We start from the raw sequence: 14,055 nt of genomic DNA on the forward strand, positions 1-14,055 counted from the left end.
ATGTCTGTATTGATTAGGTCCCTAGCCTTTGGTACTGCCTCTTGTTCCTTTTTTTGTGGTAAATTTTCTGCTTTGTCATTTTGTCCAGATAAGAGTATATGAAGGAGCAAGTAAAATACTAAAAGGGTGGCAAGAACCCCAGGAAAATATGCTTTAACCAATCAGAACAGATCCGAAATCGTGAGGGGGGAGAAAGGGGATCAAAAGAGGTTCAAAAAGAAAGAAAGAAAAAGAAAATAAAGGAAAAAAAGCAAAGAATTAAAAAAAGAAAACGAATAAAGAAAGTATAAGAAAGAAAAAATATATATATTAGATAAACTAGTTAAAAAACGTTAAAAAAGAAAAGGGTAAAAGTTAAAAAAAAAAATTAGCCGAAGAGAAAAAAAATGAAAAAGAAAAAATTAAATTAACTGCAAGACTAAAAATTCACAGGGAGAAAGCCATGAGTTCCGTGCTTTGCTTTCTCCTCCTCTGGAATTCTGCTGCTCTCCTTGATATTGAAACTGCACTCCTTGGTAGGTGAACTTTGTCTTAGCTGGATTTCTTGTTGATCTTCTGGGGGAGGGGCGTGTTGTAGTGATTTTCAGGTGTCTTTGCTCCAGGAGGAATTGTACCGGAATTATGCAATTCTGGATCTCTATGGGGGCAGAAGACGCCAGTGGGTAGGTAAAGTGAAGTGGGAACGTTGGACTGATAACGTAAGATAAACAGAAGGGGGAGGGAGCCACCAGAAGCGACCCACTGGAAAGTACTAACCTAATACGAGAGTGCCCTGCGATTGGTGACCAGTATTAACTTGGAGTCTTGTTGAAAGCACTCAAAAAGAGCAAAGGATCGTGGAGGGAAATTGTGGGAATTGGGGTGGTTAGGGACAGGGGCTTAAGTCCCCAGACCCAGGACAGTCACCCCTGGTGCTGAGCCAGAGAGAGTGTGGCGAAGAAGCCAAGTCTTGGTCCCTGAGTTGCCAGTGTGCCTGAGAGCATCTGAGTTCTGGCTCCCATAAGGGACAGGGAGTCTCGCCAGCCAGCAGAACCACAGCTTTTTGCATTCTCGATGCATGCGGCTTGCTACCAGAGTCTGAGTCATGACCCACACCCCTCCCTGAGAGAGGTGCATACAGGCACCATCTGGCGCTCTCTTGAACCCGGAGAGTCTGAGCAACCCCCAGCCTGGGCCAGGAGGAAAATCTTAGCACGCTATCATTGCTTGGAACCTCTCTGGTGGCCTGGAGCTGCCCAGAGAGCCGTGGCTACTGTGGTTTTGGATACAAGCGGGAATTCCTGTGACCCCAGGGACCATGACTTGGACCGTGCTCTGCCAGAGGTCAAGGGGGAATTTATGTGCTCTGGAGCACCCAGAGGGGAAGAGACTGAGGCTTCTCTCTGAGAGGGAGGTCTGGGGGCAGTTTGCTTTCCTCTAAACCTCCAAAAACCATCAAAAGCTGCCAAGGCGAGAGAAAACAAACTTAGAAAGAAAGAAACCTCCAGCGAACAAAAACCTGAAAAACCGGTTTCCTCAGAGCCCACCCCATTGTTGGGGGCAGGAGGACTTAACTCAGGGAACACTGCCTGAAAAACCACGCAGTAGGCCCCTCCCCAAGAAAGCCAACCAAAAAAAAAGAAAGAAAAGAAAAGCAAAGAAAAAGCAAAGAGAACAACTACCACTACTTCATAGATACAACTTGTATTTTTAATTCATTCCCCCTATTCTGGTTCATTTTTTTGAAGATAATTTTTTAACCTATTTATCATCATGGTGAGATGTCCAGTACGTCAAATTCCGTAATAACCTTTTAGCCTGAACTTTTTGATACATATACCTGTGTTTTTCTTTTGCTTTTCTATTTTTTCTAATTCTTTAAAAATTTTATTTTAGTTTAGTTTATTCTTTCTTTTATTTGTATTTTTTAATATTCATGGAGTGAAACTTAAAGGTAATCCCCTTTCCCCAATCAATGCTACCCCTATAGGTAAACCAGTTTTTAATCCCCCTTTATCTTAGGAAAGTTGAGTCCTTTAACGAAGATATCAAGATACACCCAGGAAGAATCAAAATAAACTTTCTCGCCCACACTGAAACTTTATAACCATTCTCCCAACTTTTTCTTCTGCCAGAAGAAAAAGTTTCTGTGTAGTTGTTTTTGTCCTGGGAGTATATAAATCCTATACTTGGGGTTTTTTTGGACTTGGATCTTTGTTTTTTTTTTATATGTATTTATTTTTTTTTCTCTTGCCATCTATTTTTGTCGATCTTTTCATTTGTTTGTTTTTGTTTGTATACTTAATAAATCTTACCTTGGGGCCCATTTGGGCTGGGCCTTCTCTTTTATTTTACCTCTCTTTTTTACCTTTTTTTTTCCTTTTTTTCATTCTTTGTTATTTCTTTTGAGTGGGGGCTCTTGATTGCTCAGAAGTGTTCCAGGGTGCACCTTGCCTGCACTATGGTCAATACATTCAGCTACATCTGTTTAGTCATCTCTCACCAAAATGACTAGGAGGAGGAATGTCCAACAGAAGAAAAATTAAGAATCTGGGCCTTCTGCAACAGAGCCAGTGGCTATGGACATAGACAATATGTTGGAAAGGGAATTAAGGTTAACAATTATCCAGGCAATAGCTAGGTTGGAGAAAGCCATGGATAACAAAATGGAATTGATTAGGGCAGAAGTGAAATCCACCAGGGATGATGTTCACAATGTTCTCAATGAGTTCCAATCTAATCTAAATTCTCTAAAAGCTAGCATAACTGAGACAGAAGATAGAATTAGTGACCTGGAGGACAAACTGATAGAAAAAATGGGTCAAGGGGAAGCCTGGAACAAACAGCTTAGAAGCCACAAAAACAGAATTAGGGAAATAAATGACACCATGAAATGTTCCAACGTCAATATTATTGCATCCCTGAGGGGGAGGAGAAAGAAAGAAGACTAAAAAATATAGTTGAACAAATTCTTCATGAAAAATTTCCCAATCTTATGAATGGAACCAGCATTCATGTACTAGAGGCAGAACGGTCTCCACCCAAGATTATAGAATCTAGAAAGACCTCAAGACACCTGATAGTGAAAATGATGAATCATGATTGTAGACAGGAGCTCTTGAAAGCAGCTAGGAGAAAGAAATTCCTTAGGTACAGAGGAAAGCCCATCAGAATAACGTCAGACCTGTCCACAGAAAGCTGGCAAGCCAGAAAGGGCTGGCAAGACATATTCAGGGCACTAAATGAGAAGAACATGCAGCCAAGAATACTCTATGCAGCAAGACTGACATTTAAAATGGATGGAGAGATAAAGAGCTTCCAAGACCGGCAAGGTTTAAAAGGTATGCGACCACCAAGCTGACACCACAGGAAATATTAAGGGGGGTTCTATAAAAGGAAAAATCCTAAGAATATAATTGAACAGAAATATGTGGAGGCAACCTATAGACACAAAGACTTCATAAATAACACGATGGCAATAAAAACATATCTTTCAATAATCACTTTCATCGTGAATGGCCTAAATGCACCCATAAAATGACACAGGGTTGCAGATTGGATAAAACGACAAGACCCATCCATATGTTGTCTACAAGAGACCCATTTTGAGCATAAGAATACATCCAGAATGAAAGTGAAGGGATGGACAAGCATCTTTCATGCCAATGGGCCTCAAAAGAAGGCCGGGGTAGTGATTCTCAATATCAGATAAATTAGATTTTAAACTAAAGACTGTGGTCAGAGATACAGAAGGACACTACATCATTCTTAAAGGGACTACCCACCAAGAAGATCTAACAATTGTAAATATTTATGCCCCCAATATGGGAGCAGCCAATTACATAAGAAAACTGTTAATCCTGGATACCTTTTATCTCTCCTTCTATTTTCAATGACAGACAGCTGGATATAGTATTCTTAGCTGCATATTTTTCTCATTTACTGCTCTGAAAATAACATTCCAGCTCTTTCTGGCCTGCCAGGTCTCTGTGGATAGGTCTGCTGTCAATCTAATTTCAAGATTTTCTCTTTATCCTTGAAATTTGTAACCTTCACTACTATATGTCTTGATTTTCACTTATTTTTATTGATTTTGAGAGGTGATTGTGTCTCCTGGACTTGAATGCTTTCTTCCTTCCCCAGATTAGGGAAGTTTTCAGTCATAATTTGAAATAAACCTTCTGTTCCTTTCTCTTTATGCTCATCTTCTGGGACCTCTCTTACACAGATATTATTTTGGTCTATGAAATCACTGAGTTCTCTATGTCTCTCTTCATGACCTAATAGTTTTCTTTCTCTCCTTTTTTCAGCTTCCTTATTTTCCATCATTTAATCTTCTGTAGCACTGATTCATTATTCTACCTCATTCATCTCCATTTTTATAGCCTCCATTTGGGTTTCCATCTCAGTAATAACAGTTTAATTCCAACCTGACTAGATTTTAGTTATTTTACTTCTATAAGAAGGGATTTTCTACTATCTTCTATGCTTTATTCAAGCTCAGCTAGTATCTTTATGGTCATTGTTTTAAATTTTTGTTCAGACACCTTACTTATTTCCATATTGCTTAAATCCCTGGCAGAGAGTGCTACCTCCTGTTCCTTCTTTTGGGGTGAATTTCTCCTTCTCATGATTTAGTCCAGAAAAGAAAAGAAAAAGAAAAAAACAAGAAGAATAACAGAAAAAAAAGTTAAAACAAACAAAAACAAATCGTTTGTGTGTTTTGGACTTCCTGTTAAAAGAAACCAGATCCCAAAATAGGAAAGGAGAAAATTTTGTCAGTCTTTTCGTACATATGTGTGTGTGTGTGTGTGTGTGTCTGTATAATATACTATAAGGAAATACACACATAATTATACATATACATAAAATATGGTACATATTTTCCCATGTTATAATGTGTATAAGATACATAATGTATAAGATAGATAAATACATATTTTATATTTTATGTATATTTTGTGTACATTTAAAATAAAATAGAAAATAAATAAAATATATAAATTATATTAATATAATTTAGGTAAATGCATAATATATATTGTGTATATATAATACAGGTATTACATGCTATATAAGTTCATCATGTATATATATAAATAACTGAAAAATAAGGAAATAATTTTAAAAAATACTGAACATTTAAAAATTAATATATATACATATATGTATATGCATATATGTATACATATATATTAATTTTTAATATCAATTATATATATTTTATATATATAATATATATATAATTTATATATATAATATATAATATGTTATATTATATATATTATATATTATAATTAATTAATATATATGTATACATATATGTATATATATTAATTTTTAACGTTCAGTATTTTTATATATACATATATACACATATACACATATGTATATACATATACACATGTGTATACATATATGTATATGTGCAAATATGTATATATTAATTTTAAATATATACATATATTAATTATATATGTATGTATATACATATATAGTATTATATATTTAATTTTAAAATAAATTTAAAAATACTGAAAGTTTAAAAATTAATGTATATACATATGTATATATACATATATATACATATATATTAATTTTTAAACTTTCAGTATTTTTTTAAATTAAATTAATTTATTTATTTTCAAAAAAACAGTATTCATTATTTTTTCACCACACCCAGTGCTCCATGCAATCTGTGCCCTCTATAATACCCACCACCTGGTACCCCAACCTCCCACCCCCCCGCCACTTCAAACCCCTCAGTTGTTTTTCAGAGTCCATAGTCTCTCATGATTCACCTCCCCTTCCAATTTACCCCAACTCCCTTCTACTCTCTAAGTCCCCTTCTCCACTCCAAAGGCTCATGAAGTTTGAAATAAGATTATTTCCACTGTAGTTTGCCACACTAATTCCTACATCCTGAGTAGGGCAGATCCTTGGTGGAGACTCCCAGTGATCTTGGGACATAAAGGTGCTAGAATTGTGGAAAATATTGCTGAAGGAGTTACTAAGTTGAAAGTAAGTTATATTGTCATCCCACTTTACATTTCACAATGTAGAGAATGCAGATTTTGTCTCAATCCTAAAACAAATATCTGCAGAAGACAAGCGTCATTGAAAAGAAAGGATTAATGTCAAACAGTACTAGCAGATTTACCTGAAAAAGAAATGCAATTTTGCATTACATGGGAACAAGCATATTTTCTGAATAAAGAGTTGTGGCTGATTCCTCTTTTGCTGGAATTGATCCTTTAGCACCTTTAGGTAGTCTGCCTTCTAGTTGCATCATTTCAACAGGTTATAGTGCTGTTGTGAACATAGTCAAGGTGGAGCCTGGCTCTATTTATGCTGTCCTTGGCCTAGGAGGAGTTGGACTAGCAATTATTATGGGCTAAAAGGTGGCTAGTAGGTCCCAGAGCATTGGTATGGACTTAAATAATGATAAATTCAAAATGGTCAAGTAGTTTGGGGTCTCTGAATGTATTAATTGCCAGAACTTCAGGAAAACCATTCAGGAAATGTGCATTGAGAAGACTTATGGGAAAAATACACCACTCCTTTGAGCATATGAGTAATGTGAAGGTCATGAGAGCAGAGCTAGAGGACTGTCACAAAGGGTGTAACATCAATGTGGTGGTTGTCATAGCTGTTTCAAATGAAGAAATTGCCCATCCACCCATTCCAGGTAATAACAGGCATCACATGGAAAGGCATTAACTTTGGAGAATGGAAGAATACAGCAAGCACCACAAAGTTGGCATCTGAATGTACATCAAAAAAAAAAAAAAGTTAAAGAATTTGTGACTCACAATTTTTCTTTTGACTAAATTAATGAAGCCTTTAAACTGATGCATGCAGAGAAAAGCACTGAATCATTTGTAAAGATTTAAGTTCACAAAATAAAAGCCCATCCTTGTTATAAATCTTGTGTTGTGATTGAAGCAACAAGAAAGGTAGAAGATCTTCCAAGTTCACAACTGCATACACCTTTAGTAACCTACTATAAGGAGTACCATTTACTTATAATTTATGAATCTTTAATAAAAAACAAGAATAATACAGTTGTGAGTCTGTTTTATGGACTTTCCTTTACATGAATAAATGCTAGCTTATTAAGGGATATTTTAACATACTAAAAATGATTTCTGCTTAAAGCAGAAAACAATTCTATACAATATCATCAAAAATAATGAAGCAGGAATAAACTTAACCAAAAATTTGAAGAGATATGTAAACTCCAATGTTTATTATAGTAGCTGTAATATAAAATAGTCAACAAATATCCAACTATTCAACAAAAATGTAGGGAAAACTGGACAGCTACATCTAAGAATATGATATTGGACCACAAATTTAATCCATACATAAAAACGAATTCAAAATTGATTAAGGACCTAAATGTTAGACCTGAAACCATAAAATTCCTAAAAAAAATACACAGTAGTTTTTGACATCAGCCATAAAAATATTTTTCTAGATATGTCTCCCTTGGTAAGGGAAACAGAAGCAAAATTAAACTATTGGAACTACATCCAAATAAAAAAACTTGCACAAAAACAAAAAATCATCAAAATATATCATATTGTTTACAAATACTGTCTACAAATATTGAAGGTTTGACTTCTTCCTTGCCAGTTTGGATGCATTTTATTGTGTATTATTTATTTATTTAATAAATAATAAACAATAAATTGATTATTTTATTTGAGTTTATTTTATTTTATTTATCTGATTGTTGAGGCTAAGATGTTCCATATTATTTTAAATAGTAATGGTGAGTGTGGACATCCTTATTTTGTTCCTGACTCTAGGGAAAAAGCTCTTCATTTCTCCTTTTGAGGATGTTATTAACTGGGTCTTTGAATATAGCTTTTATGGTGTTGAGTGGTGTTCCATCTATCTTTACTTCGTTGAAGGTCTTTATCAAGAAATGATGCTATATTTTGTCAAATGCTTTTCCTGCATCATTAAGAGGATCGCCTTGATTGATTTGTGAATGTTAAAACACCTCTGCAGCACAGGAATAAATCCCACTTGATCATGGTGAATAATTCTTTTAATGTATTGTTGAATTTGACTTACTAGTATCATGGCAAGAATTTTTATATCCATGTTCATCGGACTTGTTGGTCCTTAATTCTCCTTTTAGTAGGGTCTTTGGTTTGGGAGTCAAGGTAATGCTGGCTACATGAAATGAGTTTGGAAGTTTCTCTTCCATTTCAATTTTTTGGAAGAATTTGAGGAATATAGCTAGATATTAACTCTTCTTGAAATGTCTGGTAAAGTTCCTGTGGGAATCCATTTGGCCCAGGACTATTATTTCTTGGGAGATTTTTGATTACTGATTTAGTTTATTTGTTGGTTATAGGTCTGTTCAAATTTTCTATTTTATCCTGTTTCAGTTTTGGTACTTTGTATGTTTCTAGGAATTTATCCATTTCTTCCAGGTTGCCCAGTTTGTTGCAATATAATTTTTTCCAAAGTATTTTCTTATAATTATTTGTATTTCTATGGTGTTGGCTGTGATTGCTTCACTTTCATTCATAATTTTATTTATTTGGGTCCTTTCTGTTTTCTTTTTGATTAGTCTGGTTGGGGGTTATCAATTCTATTAATTCTTTCAAAGAACTAGCTCTTATTTTTGTTCATTATTTCCACTGTTTTTTTTTTTTTTTTGGTTGTTTGTTTGTATATCATTTATTTCTGCTCTGGTATTTATTATTTCCGTTCTTATGATAGCTTTAGGCTGTATTTATTGTTCCTTTTCTAGCTTCTTTTGGTGTAAGGTTAAGTGTGTATTTGAGACTTTTCTTGCTTCTTGTGTTAGGCCTATATTGCAATATACTTCCCTCTTAGGACTATATTTGCTGCATCCCAAGTGTTTTGGATAGTCATGTATTTATTTTCATTTGCTTCCATGTATTTTTTAAAAAATTCTTCTTTAATTTCCCAGTTAAGCCATTCATTATTTAGTAAGATGTTCTTTAACCTATACGTATTTGTGGTCTTTCTAATTTTTTTTTCTTGTCATTGACTTCAAGTTGTTGTCTTTCTAATTTTTTTTTCTTGTCATTGACTTCAAGTTTCATAGTGTTGTGGTTAGAAAATGTGCATGGTGGGATCTCAATATTGTTATAGTTGTTTAAGGCTGATTTGTGTCCAGTACGTATTTTCTTCTAGAAAATATTCCATGCACACTTGAAAATAATGCGCATTCTGCTGCTTTAGAATGAAATGTTCTGAGTATATCCATTAATTCCATCTGGTCCAGTTTTCCATTCAAAGACATTGTCTCCTTGTTGATTTTCTGCTTAGAACTGATCATTGCTGTAAGTGGGGTACTAAAGTCCCCTACAACTATTGTATTATTATCAATGAGTTTCTTTGTGTCTATTATTAATTGATTTACATATTTGTGTGCTTCCATGTTCAGAGCATATTTACAATTGTTAGATTTTTTAAAATTTTTTAAAAATTTTTTCAGTGTAACAGTATTCATTATTTTTGCACCACACCCAGTGCTTCATGCAAACCGTGCCCTCCCAATACTCACTACCTGGATCCCCCAACCTCCCACCCCCCACCCCTTAAAAACCCTCAGATTGTTTTTCAGAGTCCATAGTCTCTCATGGTTCACCTCCCCTTCCAATTTCCCTCAAATCCCTTCTCCTCTCCATCTTCCCTTGTCTTCCATGCTAATTGTTATGCTCCACAAATAAGTGAAACCATATGATAATTGACTCTTTCCGCTTGACTTCTTTCACTCAGCATAATCTCTACCAGTCCCGTCCATGTTGCTACAAAAGTTGGATATTCGTCCTTTCTGATGGAGGCATAATACTCCATAGTGTATATGGACCACATCTTCCTTATCCATTTATCCGTTCAAGGGCATCTTGGTTCTTTCCACAGTGTGGCAACCATGGCCATTGCTGCTATAAAAATTGGGGTACAGATGGCCCTTCTTTTTACGACATCTGTATCTTTGGGGTAAATACCCAGGAGTGCAATTGCAGGATCATAGGGAAGTTCTATTTTTAATTTCTTGAGGAATCTCCACACTGTTCTCCAAAGTGGCTGCACCAACTTGCATTCCCACCAACAGTGTAAGAGGGTTCCCCTTTCTCCACATCCCCTCCAACACATGTTGTTTCCTGTCTTGCTAATTTTGGCCATTCTAACTGGTGTAAGGTGATATCTCAATGTGTTTTTTTTTTTTTTATTTCCAGCATAACAGTATTCATTATTTTTGCACCACACCCCGTGCTCCATGCAATCCGTGCCCTCTATAATACCCACCACCTGGTACCCCAACCTCCCACCCCCCGTCCCTTCAAAACCCTCAGATTGTTTTTCAGAGTCCATAGTCTCTCATGGTTCACCTCCCCTTCCAATTTCCCCCAACTCCCTTCTCCACTCTAAGTCCCCATGTCCTCCATGCTATTTGTTATGCTCCACAAATAAGTGAAACCATATGATAATTGACTCTCTTTGCTTGACTTATTTCACTCAGCATAATCTCTTCCAGTCCCGTCCATGTTGCTACAAAAGTTGGGTATTCATCCTTTCTGATGGAGGCATAATACTCTATCCCCAGGGGTACAGGTCTGTGAATCACCAGGTTTACACACTTCACAGCACTCACCAAAGCACATACCCTCCCCAATGTCCATAATCCCACCCCCTTCTCCCAAACCCCCTCCCCCCAGCAACCCTCAGTTTGTTTTGTGAGATTAAAAGTCACTTATGGTTTGTCTCCCTCCCAATCCCATCTTGTTTCATTTATTCTTCTCCTACCCACTTAAGCCCCCATGTTGCATCACCACTTCCTCATATCAGGGAGATCATATGATAGTTGTCTTTCTCTGCTTGACTTATTTCGCTAAGCATGATACGCTCTAGTTCCATCCATGTTGTCGCAAATGGCAAGATTTCACTTCTTTTGATGGCTGCATAGTATTCCATTGTGTATATATACCACATCTTCTTGATCCATTCATCTGTTGATGGACATCTAGCTTCTTTCCATAGTTTGGCTATTGTGGACATTGCTGCTATAAACATTCGGGTGCATGTGCCCCTTTGGATCACTACGTTTGTATCCTTAGGGTAAATACCCAATAGTGCAATTGCTGGGTCATAGGGCAGTTCTATTTTCAACATTTTGAGGAACCTCCATGCTGTTTTCCAGAGTGGCTGCACCAGCTTGCATTCCCACCAACAGTGTAGGAGGGTTCCCCTTTCTCCGCATCCTCGCCAGCATCTGTCATTTCCTGACTTGTTTATTTTAGCCATTCTGACTGGTGTGAGGTGATATCTCATTGTGGTTTTGATTTGTATTTCCCTGATGCCGAGTGATATGGAGCATTTTTCATGTGTCTGTTGGCCATCTGGATGTCTTCTTTGCAGAAATGTCTGTTCATGTCTTCTGCCCATTTCTTGATTGGATTATTTGTTTTTTGGGTGTTGAGTTTGCTAAGTTCTTTATAGATTCTGGACACTAGTCCTTTATCTGATATGTCATTTGCAAATATCTTCTCCCATTCTGTCAGTTGTCTTTTGATTTTGTTAACTGTTTCCTTTGCTGTGCAAAAGCTTTTGATCTTGATGAAATCCCAATAGTTCATTTTTGCCCTTGCTTCCCTTGCCTTTGGCGTTGTTCCTAGGAAGATGTTGCTGCAGCAGAGGTCAAAGAGGTTACTGCCTGTGTTCTCCTCAAGGATTTTGATGGATTCCTTTCGCACATTGAGGTCCTTCATCCATTTTGAGTCTATTTTTGTGTGTGGTGTAAGGAAATGGTCCAATTTCATTTTTCTGCATGTGGCTGTCCAATTTTCCCAGCACCATTTATTGAAGAGGCTATCTTTTTTTCCATTGGACATTCTTTCCTGCTTTGTCGAAGATTAGTTGACTGTAGAGTTGAGGGTCTATTTCTGGGCTCTCTATTCTGTTCCATTGATCTATGTGTCTGTGTTTGTGCCAGTACCATGCTGTCTTGATGACGACAGCTTTGTAATAGAGCTTGAAGTCCGGAATTGTGATGCCACCAACGTTGGCTTTCTTTTTCAATATCCCTTTGGCTATTCGAGGTCTTTTCTGGTTCCATATAAATTTTAGCATTATTTGTTCCATTTCTTTGAAAAAGATGGATGGTACTTTGATAGGAATTGCATTAAATGTGTAGATTGCTTTAGGTAGCATAGACATTTTCACAATATTTATTCTTCCAATCCAGGAGCATGGAACATTTTTCCATTTCTTTGTGTCTTCCTCAATTTCTTTCATGAGTACTTTATAGTTTTCTGAGTATAGATTCTGTGTCTCTTTGGTTAGGTTTATTCCTAGGTATCTTATGGTTTTGGGTGCAATTGTAAATGGGATTGACTCCTTAATTTCTCTTTCTTCTGTCTTGCTGTTGGTGTAGAGAAATGCAACTGATTTCTGTGCATTGATTTTATATCCTGACACTTTACTGAATTCCTGTATAAGTTCTAGCAGTTTTGGAGTGGAGTCTTTTGGGTTTTCCACATATAGTATCATATCATCTGCGAAGAGTGATAATTTGACTTCTTCTTTGCCGATTTGGATGCCTTTAATTTCCTTTTGTTGTCTGATTGCTGAGGCTAGGACCTCTAGTACTATGTTGAATAGCAGTGGTGATAATGGACATCCCTGCCGTGTTCCTGACCTTAGGCGGAAAAGCTTTCAGTTTTTCTCCATTGAGAATGATATTTGCGGTGGGTTTTTCATAGATGGCTTTGATGATATTGAGGTATGTGCCCTCTATCCCTACACTTTGAAGAGTTTTGATCAGGAAGGGATGCTGTACTTTGTCAAATGCTTTTTCAGCATCTATTGAGAGTATCATATGGTTCTTGTTCTTTCTTTTATTGATGTGTTGTATCACATTGACTGATTTGCGGATGTTGAACCAACCTTGCAGCCCTGGAATAAATCCCACTTGGTCGTGGTGAATAATCTTTTTAATGTACTGTTGAATCCTATTGGCTAGTATTTTGTTGAGTATTTTCGCATCTGTGTTCATCAAGGATATCGGTCTATAGCTCTCTTTTTTGGTGGGATCCTTGTCTGGTTTTAGGATCAAGGTGATGCTGGCCTCATAAAATGAGTTTAGAAGTTTTCCTTCCATTTCTATTTTTTGGAACAGTTTCAGGAGAATAGGAATTAGTTCTTCCTTAAATGTTTGGTAGAATTCCCCCGGGAAGCCGTCTGGCCCTGGGCTTTTGTTTGTTTGGAGATTTTTAATGACTGTTTCAATCTCCTTACTGGTTATGGGTCTGTTCAGGCTTTCTATTTCTTCCTGGTTCAGTTGTGGTAGTTTATATGTTTCTAGGAATGCATCCATTTCTTCCACATTGTCAAATTTATTGGTGTAGAGTTGCTCATAGTATGTTCTTATAATTGTCTGTATTTCTTTGGTGTTAGTTGTGATCTCTCCTCTTTCATTCATGATTTTATTTATTTGGGTCCTTTCTCTTTTCTTTTTGATAAGTCGGGCCAGGGGTTTATCAATTTTATTAATTCTTTCAAAGAACCAGCTCCTAGTTTCGTTGATTTGTTCTATTGTTTTTTTGGTTTCTATTTCATTGATTTCTGCTCTGATCTTTATGATTTCTCTTCTCCTGCTGGGCTTAGGGTTTCTTTCTTGTTCTTTCTCCAGCTCCTTTAGGTGTAGGGTTAGGTTGTGTACCTGAGACCTTTCTTGTTTCTTGAGAAAGGCTTGTAATGCTATATATTTTCCTCTCAGGACTGCCTTTGTTGTGTCCCACAGATTTTGAACCATTGTATTTTCATTATCATTTGTTTCCATGATTTTTTTTCATTTCATCCCAAAGCAACAGAATACACATTCTTCTCTAGTGCACATGGAACATTCTCCAGAATAGATCACATCCTCGGTCCTAAATCAGGACTCAACCGGTATCAAAAGATTGGGATCATTCCCTGCATATTTTCAGACCACAATGCTCTAAAGCTAGAACTCAACCACAAAAGGAAGTTTGGAAAGAACCCAAATACATGGAGACTAAACAGCATCCTTCTAAAGAATGA

At 36.4% G+C, this 14,055-nt stretch overlaps 1 pseudogene; it reads left to right on the forward strand.

Annotated features, from left to right (window-relative positions):
• Positions 1–1,053: 1,053 nt before the first annotated feature.
• Positions 1,054–6,872, forward strand: LOC116582268 (annotated as a pseudogene).
• The last annotated feature ends 7,183 nt before the right edge of the window (positions 6,873–14,055 follow it).

The sequence above is a fragment of the Mustela erminea genome, chromosome X (assembly GCF_009829155.1).
Source record: "Mustela erminea isolate mMusErm1 chromosome X, mMusErm1.Pri, whole genome shotgun sequence".
NCBI lineage: Eukaryota > Metazoa > Chordata > Mammalia > Carnivora > Mustelidae > Mustela > Mustela erminea.